The 12,725-nt window shown below is 55.1% G+C and overlaps 13 non-coding genes across 13 annotated transcripts; all 13 read left to right on the top strand.

Annotated features, from left to right (window-relative positions):
- The first annotated feature begins 434 nt into the window (after positions 1-434).
- On the top strand, positions 435-553 carry LOC126159084 (5S ribosomal RNA). Its single transcript, XR_007534023.1, has one exon. It is a non-coding gene; the product is annotated as a 5S ribosomal RNA (ribosomal RNA).
- Positions 554-1,406: 853 nt separating this feature from the next.
- Positions 1,407-1,525, top strand: LOC126159052 (5S ribosomal RNA). Its single transcript, XR_007533993.1, has one exon. It is a non-coding gene; the product is annotated as a 5S ribosomal RNA (ribosomal RNA).
- An 856-nt stretch (positions 1,526-2,381) lies between these two features.
- On the top strand, positions 2,382-2,500 carry LOC126159051 (5S ribosomal RNA). The gene has a single exon (XR_007533992.1). It is a non-coding gene; the product is annotated as a 5S ribosomal RNA (ribosomal RNA).
- Positions 2,501-3,346: 846 nt separating this feature from the next.
- On the top strand, positions 3,347-3,465 carry LOC126159037 (5S ribosomal RNA). The gene has a single exon (XR_007533979.1). It is a non-coding gene; the product is annotated as a 5S ribosomal RNA (ribosomal RNA).
- An 859-nt stretch (positions 3,466-4,324) lies between these two features.
- On the top strand, positions 4,325-4,443 carry LOC126159083 (5S ribosomal RNA). The gene has a single exon (XR_007534022.1). It is a non-coding gene; the product is annotated as a 5S ribosomal RNA (ribosomal RNA).
- An 851-nt stretch (positions 4,444-5,294) lies between these two features.
- On the top strand, positions 5,295-5,413 carry LOC126159036 (5S ribosomal RNA). Its single transcript, XR_007533978.1, has one exon. It is a non-coding gene; the product is annotated as a 5S ribosomal RNA (ribosomal RNA).
- An 860-nt stretch (positions 5,414-6,273) lies between these two features.
- Positions 6,274-6,392, top strand: LOC126159082 (5S ribosomal RNA). Its single transcript, XR_007534021.1, has one exon. It is a non-coding gene; the product is annotated as a 5S ribosomal RNA (ribosomal RNA).
- An 852-nt stretch (positions 6,393-7,244) lies between these two features.
- Positions 7,245-7,363, top strand: LOC126159249 (5S ribosomal RNA). The gene has a single exon (XR_007534164.1). It is a non-coding gene; the product is annotated as a 5S ribosomal RNA (ribosomal RNA).
- Positions 7,364-8,217: 854 nt separating this feature from the next.
- LOC126159232 (5S ribosomal RNA) lies at positions 8,218-8,336 on the top strand. The gene has a single exon (XR_007534148.1). It is a non-coding gene; the product is annotated as a 5S ribosomal RNA (ribosomal RNA).
- Positions 8,337-9,194: 858 nt separating this feature from the next.
- Positions 9,195-9,313, top strand: LOC126159081 (5S ribosomal RNA). Its single transcript, XR_007534020.1, has one exon. It is a non-coding gene; the product is annotated as a 5S ribosomal RNA (ribosomal RNA).
- Positions 9,314-10,169: 856 nt separating this feature from the next.
- LOC126159050 (5S ribosomal RNA) lies at positions 10,170-10,288 on the top strand. The gene has a single exon (XR_007533991.1). It is a non-coding gene; the product is annotated as a 5S ribosomal RNA (ribosomal RNA).
- Positions 10,289-11,144: 856 nt separating this feature from the next.
- Positions 11,145-11,263, top strand: LOC126159049 (5S ribosomal RNA). The gene has a single exon (XR_007533990.1). It is a non-coding gene; the product is annotated as a 5S ribosomal RNA (ribosomal RNA).
- Positions 11,264-12,109: 846 nt separating this feature from the next.
- On the top strand, positions 12,110-12,228 carry LOC126159248 (5S ribosomal RNA). Its single transcript, XR_007534163.1, has one exon. It is a non-coding gene; the product is annotated as a 5S ribosomal RNA (ribosomal RNA).
- The last annotated feature ends 497 nt before the right edge of the window (positions 12,229-12,725 follow it).

The following is a 12,725-nucleotide window of genomic DNA, read 5'->3' as shown; positions in this document are numbered from 1 at the left end:
CGAATGCACTGCAAACTACGCAGACACCTGGTGTGAGGCGAGGCGAGGCGAGGCGAGGCGAGGCGAGGCGAGGCGAGGCGAGGAAGCCCACATCGCTACCAGTGGGCCCTCCAGCACGACACTGCCACACCCCGCACAGGCCCTCCGCTGAACACCAGGGACAAGATGCGTCCTCCGCTAGTGTCGAAGGCTGACCGCGCCCAGCGAATGACAGGGGGTGCAACGAGCAGCAGTGCGTCTCACACACGCGGCGGTGCGCCCGCCAATTCCGCCGTCACTCTGCCGGGACGCCGGGCGCGCCTCCCCGCGCCGTCCTCGAGGAACTGGCGGTTGCGGAAGGAAGCGCTTTCGTCAAATGCGGCCGAAAACTAACATTTTGTGTGTTGGGAGAAAAGCCAAACGCGAATTCTGCCGTGCTCCTACATTAGATGAGCGCCAACGGCCATACCATGATGAATACACCGGTTCTCGTCCGATCACCGAAGTTAAGCATCCTCGGGCCCGGCTAGTACTTGGATGGGTGACCGCCTGGAAAACCCGGGTGCTGTTGGCTCCCTTCCTTTTTTTTTTGTTATGTCGCCAGCCCAATTTTCAAACTACATTTCTGTTGTGACAAAGATGCTTCCTTAAGCCTTTTAAACTACTGTAATGGTACGAAAATGCAGTAATTAACTCAGTTTGAGGGAGAATGTGCTAACCAAGTTTGCCAAGAAGACTTTGAAAACGACAAAACAGTACGAATCGGCAGGTGATTTCTGAAATACGTCACCGCCTATTGTTGTGTAGGAGTTTAGAGTTCCGAATTTGATTTGTAACCACGAATTTATTCCTTAGTCGTCTCGTCTCGTCTCGTCTCGTCTCGTCCCGCAGACGTTTGTCGTGCTTGCGCTGTCATATGGACCACGACCCGAGCGGCAGCGAGCGGCAGTCGAGCAAAGTCGGGACAAGTCGGGACGGGGACAGGGACAGGGATAGGAATGGTGCGAATGCACTGCAAACTACGCAGCCACCTGGTGTGAGGCGAGGCGAGGCGAGGCGAGGCGAGGCGAGGCGAGGAAGCCCACATCGCTACCAGTGGGCCCTCCAGCACGACACTGCCGCAACCCGCACAGGCCCTCCGCTGAACACCAGGGACAAGATGCGTCCTCCGCTAGTGTCGAAGGCTGACCGCGCCCAGCGAATGACAGGGGGTGCAACGAGCAGCAGTGCGTCTCACACACGCGGCGGTGCGCCCGCCAATTCGGCCGTCACTCTGCTGGGACGCCGGGCGCGCCTCCCTGCGCCGTCCTCGAGGAACTGGCGGTTGCGAAAGGAAGCGCTTTCGTCAAATGCGGCCGAAAACTAACATTTTGTGTGTTGGGAGAAAAGCCGAACGCGAATTCTGCCGTGCTCCTTTATTAGAGAGCGCCAACGGCCATACCATGATGAATACACCGGTTCTCGTCCGATCAGCGAAGTTAAGCATCATCGGGCCCGGCTAGTACTTGGATGGGTGACCGCCTGGGAAACCCAGGTGCTGTTGGCTCCCTTCCTGTTTTTTTTTTTTTTTTGTTATGTCGCCAGCCCAATTTTCAAACTACCTTTCTGTTGTGACAAAGATGCTTCCTTAAGCCCTTTAAACTACTGTAATGGTACGAAAATGCAGTAATTAACTCAGTTTGAGGGAGAATGTGCTAACCAAGTTTGCCAAGAAGACTTTGAAAACGACAAAACAGTACGAATCGGCAGGTGATTTCTGAAATACGTCACCGCCTATTGTTGTGTAGGAATGTAGAGTTCCAAATTTGATTTGTAACCAGGAATTTATTACTTAGTCGTCTCGTCTCGTCTCGTCTCGTCCCGCAGACGTTTGTCGTGCTTGCGCTGTCATATGGACCACGACCCGAGCGGCAGCGAGCGGCAGTCGAGCAAAGTCGGGACAAGTCGGGACGGGGACAGGGACAGGGATAGGAATGGTGCGAATGCACTGCAAACTACGCAGCCACCTGGTGTGAGGCGAGGCGAGGCGAGGCGAGGCGAGGCGAGGCGAGGAAGCCCACATCGCTACCAGTGGGCCCTCCAGCACGACACTGCCGCAACCCGCACAGGCCCTCCGCTGAACACCAGGGACAAGATGCGTCCTCCGCTAGTGTCGAAGGCTGACCGCGCCCAGCGAATGACAGGGGGTGCAACGAGCAGCAGTGCGTCTCACACACGCGGCGGTGCGCCCGCCAATTCGGCCGTCACTCTGCTGGGACGCCGGGCGCGCCTCCCTGCGCCGTCCTCGAGGAACTGGCGGTTGCGAAAGGAAGCGCTTTCGTCAAATGCGGCCGAAAACTAACATTTTGTGTGTTGGGAGAAAAGCCGAACGCGAATTCTGCCGTGCTCCTTTATTAGAGAGCGCCAACGGCCATACCATGATGAATACACCGGTTCTCGTCCGATCAGCGAAGTTAAGCATCATCGGGCCCGGCTAGTACTTGGATGGGTGACCGCCTGGGAAACCCAGGTGCTGTTGGCTCCCTTCCTGTTTTTTTTTTTTTTTGTTATGTCGCCAGCCCAATTTTCAAACTACCTTTCTGTTGTGACAAAGATGCTTCCTTAAGCCCTTTAAACTACTGTAATGGTACGAAAATGCAGTAATTAACTCAGTTTGAGGGAGAATGTGCTAACCAAGTTTGCCAAGAAGACTTTGAAAACGACAAAACAGTACGAATCGGCAGGTGATTTCTGAAATACGTCACCGCCTATTGTTGTGTAGGAATGTAGAGTTCCAAATTTGATTTGTAACCAGGAATTTATTACTTAGTCGTCTCGTCTCGTCTCGTCTCGTCCCGCAGACGTTTGTCGTGCTTGCGCTGTCATATGGACCACGACCCGAGCGGCAGCGAGCGGCAGTCGAGCAAAGTCGGGACAAGTCGGGACGGGGACAGGGACAGGGATAGGAATGGTGCGAATGCACTGCAAACTACGCAGACACCTGGTGTGAGGCGAGGCGAGGCGAGGCGAGGCGAGGAAGCCCACATCGCTACCAGTGGGCCCTCCAGCACGACACTGCCGCACCCCGCACAGGCCCTCCGCTGAACACCAGGGACAAGATGCGTCCTCTGCTAGTGTCGAAGGCTGCACGCGCCCAGCGAATGACAGAGGGTGCAACGAGCAGCAGTGCGTCTCACACACGCGGCGGTGCGCCCGCCAATTCGGCCGTCACTCTGCTGGGACGCCGGGCGCGCCTCCCCGCGCCGTCCTCGAGGAACTGGCGGTTGCGGAAGGAAGCGCTTTCGTCAAATGCGGCCGAAAACTAACATTTTGTGTGGTGGGAGATAAGCCGAACGCGAATTCTGCCGTGCTCCTACATTAGATGAGCGCCAACGGCCATACCATGATGAATACACCGGTTCTCGTCCGATCACCGAAGTTAAGCATCATCGGGCCCGGCTAGTACTTGGATGGGTGACTGCCTGGGAAACCCGGGTGCTGTTGGCTCCCTTCCTGTTTTTTTTTTTTTGTTATGTCGCCAGCCCAATTTTCAAACTACCTTTCTGTTGTGACAAAGATGCTTCCTTAAGCCTTTTAAACTACTGTAATGGTACGAAAATGCAGTAATTAACTCAGTTTGAGGGAGAATGTGCTAACCAAGTTTGCCAAGAAGACTTTGAAAACGACAAAACAGTACGAATCGGCAGGTGATTTCTGAAATACGTCACCGCCTATTGTTGTGTAGGAGTTTAGAGTTCCGAATTTGATTTGTAACCACGAATTTATTCCTTAGTCGTCTCGTCTCGTCTCGTCTCGTCTCGTCCCGCAGACGTTTGTCGTGCTTGCGCTGTCATATGGACCACGACCCGAGCGGCAGCGAGCGGCAGTCGAGCAAAGTCGGGACAAGTCGGGACGGGGACAGGGACAGGGATAGGAATGGTGCGAATGCACTGCAAACTACGCAGACACCTGGTGTGAGGCGAGGCGAGGCGAGGCGAGGCGAGGCGAGGCGAGGAAGCCCACATCGCTACCAGTGGGCCCTCCAGCACGACACTGCCGCACCCCGCACAGGCCCTCCGCTGAACACCAGGGACAAGATGCGTCCTCCGCTAGTGTCGAAGGCTGACCGCGCCCAGCGAATGACAGGGGGTGCAACGAGCAGCAGTGCGTCTCACACACGCGGCGGTGCGCCCGCCAATTCGGCCGTCACTCTGCTGGGACGCCGGGCGCGCCTCCCCGCGCCGTCCTCGAGGAACTGGCGGTTGCGGAAGGAAGCGCTTTCGTCAAATGCGGCCGAAAACTAACATTTTGTGTGTTGGGAGAAAAGCCGAAAGCGAATTCTGCCGTGCTCCTACATTAGATGAGCGCCAACGGCCATACCATGATGAATACACCGGTTCTCGTCCGATCACCGAAGTTAAGCATCCTCGGGCCCGGCTAGTACTTGGATGGGTGACCGCCTGGAAAACCCGGGTGCTGTTGGCTCCCTTCCTTTTTTTTTTTTGTTATGTCGCCAGCCCAATTTTCAAACTACATTTCTGTTGTGACAAAGATGCTTCCTTAAGCCTTTTAAACTACTGTAATGGTACGAAAATGCAGTAATTAACTCAGTTTGAGGGAGAATGTGCTAACCAAGTTTGCCAAGAAGACTTTGAAAACGACAAAACAGTACGAATCGGCAGGTGATTTCTGAAATACGTCACCGCCTATTGTTGTGTAGGAGTTTAGAGTTCCGAATTTGATTTGTAACCACGAATTTATTCCTTAGTCGTCTCGTCTCGTCTCGTCTCGTCTCGTCCCGCAGACGTTTGTCGTGCTTGCGCTGTCATATGGACCACGACCCGAGCGGCAGCGAGCGGCAGTCGAGCAAAGTCGGGACAAGTCGGGACGGGGACAGGGACAGGGATAGGAATGGTGCGAATGCACTGCAAACTACGCAGACACCTGGTGTGAGGCGAGGCGAGGCGAGGCGAGGCGAGGCGAGGAAGCCCACATCGCTACCAGTGGGCCCTCCTGCACGACACTGCCGCACCCCGCACAGGCCCTCCGCTGAACACCAGGGACAAGATGCGTCTTCTGCTAGTGTCGAAGGCTGCACGCGCCCAGCGAATGACAGGGGGTGCAACGAGCAGCAGTGCGTCTCACACACGCGGCGGTGCGCCCGCCAATTCGGCCGTCACTCTGCTGGGACGCCGGGCGCGCCTCCCCGCGCCGTCCTCGAGGAACTGGCGGTTGCGGAAGGAAGCGCTTTCGTCAAATGCGGCCGAAAACTAACATTTTGTGTGGTGGGAGATAAGCCGAACGCGAATTCTGCCGTGCTCCTACATTAGATGAGCGCCAACGGCCATACCATGATGAATACACCGGTTCTCGTCCGATCACCGAAGTTAAGCATCATCGGGCCCGGCTAGTACTTGGATGGGTGACTGCCTGGGAAACCCGGGTGCTGTTGGCTCCCTTCCTGTTTTTTTTTTTTTTGTTATGTCGCCAGCCCAATTTTCAAACTACCTTTCTGTTGTGACAAAGATGCTTCCTTAAGCCTTTTAAACTACTGTAATGGTACGAAAATGCAGTAATTAACTCAGTTTGAGGGAGAATGTGCTAACCAAGTTTGCCAAGAAGACTTTGAAAACGACAAAACAGTACGAATCGGCAGGTGATTTCTGAAATACGTCACCGCCTATTGTTGTGTAGGAGTTTAGAGTTCCGAATTTGATTTGTAACCACGAATTTATTCCTTAGTCGTCTCGTCTCGTCTCGTCTCGTCTCGTCCCGCAGACGTTTGTCGTGCTTGCGCTGTCATATGGACCACGACCCGAGCGGCAGCGAGCGGCAGTCGAGCAAAGTCGGGACAAGTCGGGACGGGGACAGGGACAGGGATAGGAATGGTGCGAATGCACTGCAAACTACGCAGACACCTGGTGTGAGGCGAGGCGAGGCGAGGCGAGGCGAGGCGAGGCGAGGAAGCCCACATCGCTACCAGTGGGCCCTCCAGCACGACACTGCCGCACCCCGCACAGGCCCTCCGCTGAACACCAGGGACAAGATGCGTCCTCCGCTAGTGTCGAAGGCTGACCGCGCCCAGCGAATGACAGGGGGTGCAACGAGCAGCAGTGCGTCTCACACACGCGGCGGTGCGCCCGCCAATTCGGCCGTCACTCTGCTGGGACGCCGGGCGCGCCTCCCCGCGCCGTCCTCGAGGAACTGGCGGTTGCGGAAGGAAGCGCTTTCGTCAAATGCGGCCGAAAACTAACATTTTGTGTGTTGGGAGAAAAGCCGAAAGCGAATTCTGCCGTGCTCCTACATTAGATGAGCGCCAACGGCCATACCATGATGAATACACCGGTTCTCGTCCGATCACCGAAGTTAAGCATCCTCGGGCCCGGCTAGTACTTGGATGGGTGACCGCCTGGAAAACCCGGGTGCTGTTGGCTCCCTTCCTTTTTTTTTTTTTGTTATGTCGCCAGCCCAATTTTCAAACTACATTTCTGTTGTGACAAAGATGCTTCCTTAAGCCTTTTAAACTACTGTAATGGTACGAAAATGCAGTAATTAACTCAGTTTGAGGGAGAATGTGCTAACCAAGTTTGCCAAGAAGACTTTGAAAACGACAAAACAGTACGAATCGGCAGGTGATTTCTGAAATACGTCACCGCCTATTGTTGTGTAGGAGTTTAGAGTTCCGAATTTGATTTGTAACCACGAATTTATTCCTTAGTCGTCTCGTCTCGTCTCGTCTCGTCTCGTCCCGCAGACGTTTGTCGTGCTTGCGCTGTCATATGGACCACGACCCGAGCGGCAGCGAGCGGCAGTCGAGCAAAGTCGGGACAAGTCGGGACGGGGACAGGGACAGGGATAGGAATGGTGCGAATGCACTGCAAACTACGCAGACACCTGGTGTGAGGCGAGGCGAGGCGAGGCGAGGCGAGGCGAGGAAGCCCACATCGCTACCAGTGGGCCCTCCTGCACGACACTGCCGCACCCCGCACAGGCCCTCCGCTGAACACCAGGGACAAGATGCGTCTTCTGCTAGTGTCGAAGGCTGCACGCGCCCAGCGAATGACAGGGGGTGCAACGAGCAGCAGTGCGTCTCACACACGCGGCGGTGCGCCCGCCAATTCGGCCGTCACTCTGCTGGGACGCCGGGCGCGCCTCCCCGCGCCGTCCTCGAGGAACTGGCGGTTGCGGAAGGAAGCGCTTTCGTCAAATGCGGCCGAAAACTAACATTTTGTGTGGTGGGAGATAAGCCGAACGCGAATTCTGCCGTGCTCCTACATTAGATGAGCGCCAACGGCCATACCATGATGAATACACCGGTTCTCGTCCGATCACCGAAGTTAAGCATCATCGGGCCCGGCTAGTACTTGGATGGGTGACTGCCTGGGAAACCCGGGTGCTGTTGGCTCCCTTCCTGTTTTTTTTTTTTTTGTTATGTCGCCAGCCCAATTTTCAAACTACCTTTCTGTTGTGACAAAGATGCTTCCTTAAGCCTTTTAAACTACTGTAATGGTACGAAAATGCAGTAATTAACTCAGTTTGAGGGAGAATGTGCTAACCAAGTTTGCCAAGAAGACTTTGAAAACGACAAAACAGTACGAATCGGCAGGTGATTTCTGAAATACGTCACCGCCTATTGTTGTGTAGGAGTTTAGAGTTCCGAATTTGATTTGTAACCACGAATTTATTCCTTAGTCGTCTCGTCTCGTCTCGTCTCGTCTCGTCCCGCAGACGTTTGTCGTGCTTGCGCTGTCATATGGACCACGACCCGAGCGGCAGCGAGCGGCAGTCGAGCAAAGTCGGGACAAGTCGGGACGGGGACAGGGACAGGGATAGGAATGGTGCGAATGCACTGCAAACTACGCAGACACCTGGTGTGAGGCGAGGCGAGGCGAGGCGAGGCGAGGCGAGGAAGCCCACATCGCTACCAGTGGGCCCTCCAGCACGACACTGCCGCACCCCGCACAGGCCCTCCGCTGAACACCAGGGACAAGATGCGTCCTCCGCTAGTGTCGAAGGCTGACCGCGCCCAGCGAATGACAGGGGGTGCAACGAGCAGCAGTGCGTCTCACACACGCGGCGGTGCGCCCGCCAATTCGGCCGTCACTCTGCTGGGACGCCGGGCGCGCCTCCCCGCGCCGTCCTCGAGGAACTGGCGGTTGCGAAAGGAAGCGCTTTCGTCAAATGCGGCCGAAAACTAACATTTTGTGTGTTGGGAGAAAAGCCGAACGCGAATTCTGCCGTGCTCCTTTATTAGAGAGCGCCAACGGCCATACCATGATGAATACACCGGTTCTCGTCCGATCACCGAAGTTAAGCATCATCGGGCCCGGCTAGTACTTGGATGGGTGACCGCCTGGGAAACCCAGGTGCTGTTGGCTCCCTTCCTGTTTTTTTTTTTTGTTATGTCGCCAGCCCAATTTTCAAACTACCTTTCTGTTGTGACAAAGATGCTTCCTTAAGCCCTTTAAACTACTGTAATGGTACGAAAATGCAGTAATTAACTCAGTTTGAGGGAGAATGTGCTAACCAAGTTTGCCAAGAAGACTTTGAAAACGACAAAACAGTACGAATCGGCAGGTGATTTCTGAAATACGTCACCGCCTATTGTTGTGTAGGAGTTTAGATTTCCAAATTTGATTTGTAACCACGAATTTATTCCTTAGTCGTCTCGTCTCGTCTCGTCTCGTCTCGTCCCGCAGACGTTTGTCGTGCTTGCGCTGTCATATGGACCACGACCCGAGCGGCAGCGAGCGGCAGTCGAGCAAAGTCGGGACAAGTCGGGACGGGGACAGGGACAGGGATAGGAATGGTGCGAATGCACTGCAAACTACGCAGACACCTGGTGTGAGGCGAGGCGAGGCGAGGCGAGGCGAGGCGAGGCGAGGAAGCCCACATCGCTACCAGTGGGCCCTCCAGCACGACACTGCCGCACCCCGCACAGGCCCTCCGCTGAACACCAGGGACAAGATGCGTCCTCCGCTAGTGTCGAAGGCTGACCGCGCCCAGCGAATGACAGGGGGTGCAACGAGCAGCAGTGCGTCTCACACACGCGGCGGTGCCCCCGCCAATTCGGCCGTCACTCTGCTGGGATGCCGGGCGCGCCTCCCCACGCCGTCCTCGAGGAACTGGCGGTTGCGGAAGGAAAGGCTTTCGTCAAATGCGGCCGAAAACTAACATTTTGTGTGTTGGGAGAAAAGCCGAAAGCGAATTCTGCCGTGCTCCTACATTAGATGAGCGCCAACGGCCATACCATGATGAATACACCGGTTCTCGTCCGATCACCGAAGTTAAGCATCCTCGGGCCCGGCTAGTACTTGGATGGGTGACCGCCTGGAAAACCCGGGTGCTGTTGGCTCCTTTCCTTTTTTTTTTTTTGTTATGTCGCCAGCCCAATTTTCAAACTACATTTCTGTTGTGACAAAGATGCTTCCTTAAGCCTTTTAAACTACTGTAATGGTACGAAAATGCAGTAATTAACTCAGTTTGAGGGAGAATGTGCTAACCAAGTTTGCCAAGAAGACTTTGAAAACGACAAAACAGTACGAATCGGCAGGTGATTTCTGAAATACGTCACCGCCTATTGTTGTGTAGGAGTTTAGAGTTCCGAATTTGATTTGTAACCACGAATTTATTCCTTAGTCGTCTCGTCTCGTCTCGTCTCGTCTCGTCCCGCAGACGTTTGTCGTGCTTGCGCTGTCATATGGACCACGACCCGAGCGGCAGCGAGCGGCAGTCGAGCAAAGTCGGGACAAGTCGGGACGGGGACAGGGACAGGGATAGGAATGGTGCGAATGCACTGCAAACTACGCAGCCACCTGGTGTGAGGCGAGGCGAGGCGAGGCGAGGCGAGGCGAGGCGAGGAAGCCCACATCGCTACCAGTGGGCCCTCCAGCACGACACTGCCGCAACCCGCACAGGCCCTCCGCTGAACACCAGGGACAAGATGCGTCCTCCGCTAGTGTCGAAGGCTGACCGCGCCCAGCGAATGACAGGGGGTGCAACGAGCAGCAGTGCGTCTCACACACGCGGCGGTGCGCCCGCCAATTCGGCCGTCACTCTGCTGGGACGCCGGGCGCGCCTCCCTGCGCCGTCCTCGAGGAACTGGCGGTTGCGAAAGGAAGCGCTTTCGTCAAATGCGGCCGAAAACTAACATTTTGTGTGTTGGGAGAAAAGCCGAACGCGAATTCTGCCGTGCTCCTTTATTAGAGAGCGCCAACGGCCATACCATGATGAATACACCGGTTCTCGTCCGATCAGCGAAGTTAAGCATCATCGGGCCCGGCTAGTACTTGGATGGGTGACCGCCTGGGAAACCCAGGTGCTGTTGGCTCCCTTCCTGTTTTTTTTTTTTTTTTGTTATGTCGCCAGCCCAATTTTCAAACTACCTTTCTGTTGTGACAAAGATGCTTCCTTAAGCCCTTTAAACTACTGTAATGGTACGAAAATGCAGTAATTAACTCAGTTTGAGGGAGAATGTGCTAACCAAGTTTGCCAAGAAGACTTTGAAAACGACAAAACAGTACGAATCGGCAGGTGATTTCTGAAATACGTCACCGCCTATTGTTGTGTAGGAATGTAGAGTTCCAAATTTGATTTGTAACCAGGAATTTATTACTTAGTCGTCTCGTCTCGTCTCGTCTCGTCCCGCAGACGTTTGTCGTGCTTGCGCTGTCATATGGACCACGACCCGAGCGGCAGCGAGCGGCAGTCGAGCAAAGTCGGGACAAGTCGGGACGGGGACAGGGACAGGGATAGGAATGGTGCGAATGCACTGCAAACTACGCAGCCACCTGGTGTGAGGCGAGGCGAGGCGAGGCGAGGCGAGGCGAGGCGAGGAAGCCCACATCGCTACCAGTGGGCCCTCCAGCACGACACTGCCGCAACCCGCACAGGCCCTCCGCTGAACACCAGGGACAAGATGCGTCCTCCGCTAGTGTCGAAGGCTGACCGCGCCCAGCGAATGACAGGGGGTGCAACGAGCAGCAGTGCGTCTCACACACGCGGCGGTGCGCCCGCCAATTCGGCCGTCACTCTGCTGGGACGCCGGGCGCGCCTCCCTGCGCCGTCCTCGAGGAACTGGCGGTTGCGAAAGGAAGCGCTTTCGTCAAATGCGGCCGAAAACTAACATTTTGTGTGTTGGGAGAAAAGCCGAACGCGAATTCTGCCGTGCTCCTTTATTAGAGAGCGCCAACGGCCATACCATGATGAATACACCGGTTCTCGTCCGATCAGCGAAGTTAAGCATCATCGGGCCCGGCTAGTACTTGGATGGGTGACCGCCTGGGAAACCCAGGTGCTGTTGGCTCCCTTCCTGTTTTTTTTTTTTTTTGTTATGTCGCCAGCCCAATTTTCAAACTACCTTTCTGTTGTGACAAAGATGCTTCCTTAAGCCCTTTAAACTACTGTAATGGTACGAAAATGCAGTAATTAACTCAGTTTGAGGGAGAATGTGCTAACCAAGTTTGCCAAGAAGACTTTGAAAACGACAAAACAGTACGAATCGGCAGGTGATTTCTGAAATACGTCACCGCCTATTGTTGTGTAGGAATGTAGAGTTCCAAATTTGATTTGTAACCAGGAATTTATTACTTAGTCGTCTCGTCTCGTCTCGTCTCGTCCCGCAGACGTTTGTCGTGCTTGCGCTGTCATATGGACCACGACCCGAGCGGCAGCGAGCGGCAGTCGAGCAAAGTCGGGACAAGTCGGGACGGGGACAGGGACAGGGATAGGAATGGTGCGAATGCACTGCAAACTACGCAGACACCTGGTGTGAGGCGAGGCGAGGCGAGGCGAGGCGAGGAAGCCCACATCGCTACCAGTGGGCCCTCCAGCACGACACTGCCGCACCCCGCACAGGCCCTCCGCTGAACACCAGGGACAAGATGCGTCCTCTGCTAGTGTCGAAGGCTGCACGCGCCCAGCGAATGACAGAGGGTGCAACGAGCAGCAGTGCGTCTCACACACGCGGCGGTGCGCCCGCCAATTCGGCCGTCACTCTGCTGGGACGCCGGGCGCGCCTCCCCGCGCCGTCCTCGAGGAACTGGCGGTTGCGGAAGGAAGCGCTTTCGTCAAATGCGGCCGAAAACTAACATTTTGTGTGGTGGGAGATAAGCCGAACGCGAATTCTGCCGTGCTCCTACATTAGATGAGCGCCAACGGCCATACCATGATGAATACACCGGTTCTCGTCCGATCACCGAAGTTAAGCATCATCGGGCCCGGCTAGTACTTGGATGGGTGACTGCCTGGGAAACCCGGGTGCTGTTGGCTCCCTTCCTGTTTTTTTTTTTTTGTTATGTCGCCAGCCCAATTTTCAAACTACCTTTCTGTTGTGACAAAGATGCTTCCTTAAGCCTTTTAAACTACTGTAATGGTACGAAAATGCAGTAATTAACTCAGTTTGAGGGAGAATGTGCTAACCAAGTTTGCCAAGAAGACTTTGAAAACGACAAAACAGTACGAATCGGCAGGTGATTTCTGAAATACGTCACCGCCTATTGTTGTGTAGGAGTTTAGAGTTCCGAATTTGATTTGTAACCACGAATTTATTCCTTAGTCGTCTCGTCTCGTCTCGTCTCGTCTCGTCCCGCAGACGTTTGTCGTGCTTGCGCTGTCATATGGACCACGACCCGAGCGGCAGCGAGCGGCAGTCGAGCAAAGTCGGGACAAGTCGGGACGGGGACAGGGACAGGGATAGGAATGGTGCGAATGCACTGCAAACTACGCAGACACCTGGTGTGAGGCGAGGCGAGGCGAGGCGAGGCGAG

The sequence above is a fragment of the Schistocerca cancellata genome, unplaced genomic scaffold (genome assembly GCF_023864275.1).
Source record: "Schistocerca cancellata isolate TAMUIC-IGC-003103 unplaced genomic scaffold, iqSchCanc2.1 HiC_scaffold_1126, whole genome shotgun sequence".
In the NCBI taxonomy this organism is placed as follows: domain Eukaryota; kingdom Metazoa; phylum Arthropoda; class Insecta; order Orthoptera; family Acrididae; genus Schistocerca; species Schistocerca cancellata.
Note: the sequence above shows the minus strand (reverse complement) of the source record. Positions and strands in the feature narration are given on the sequence as shown.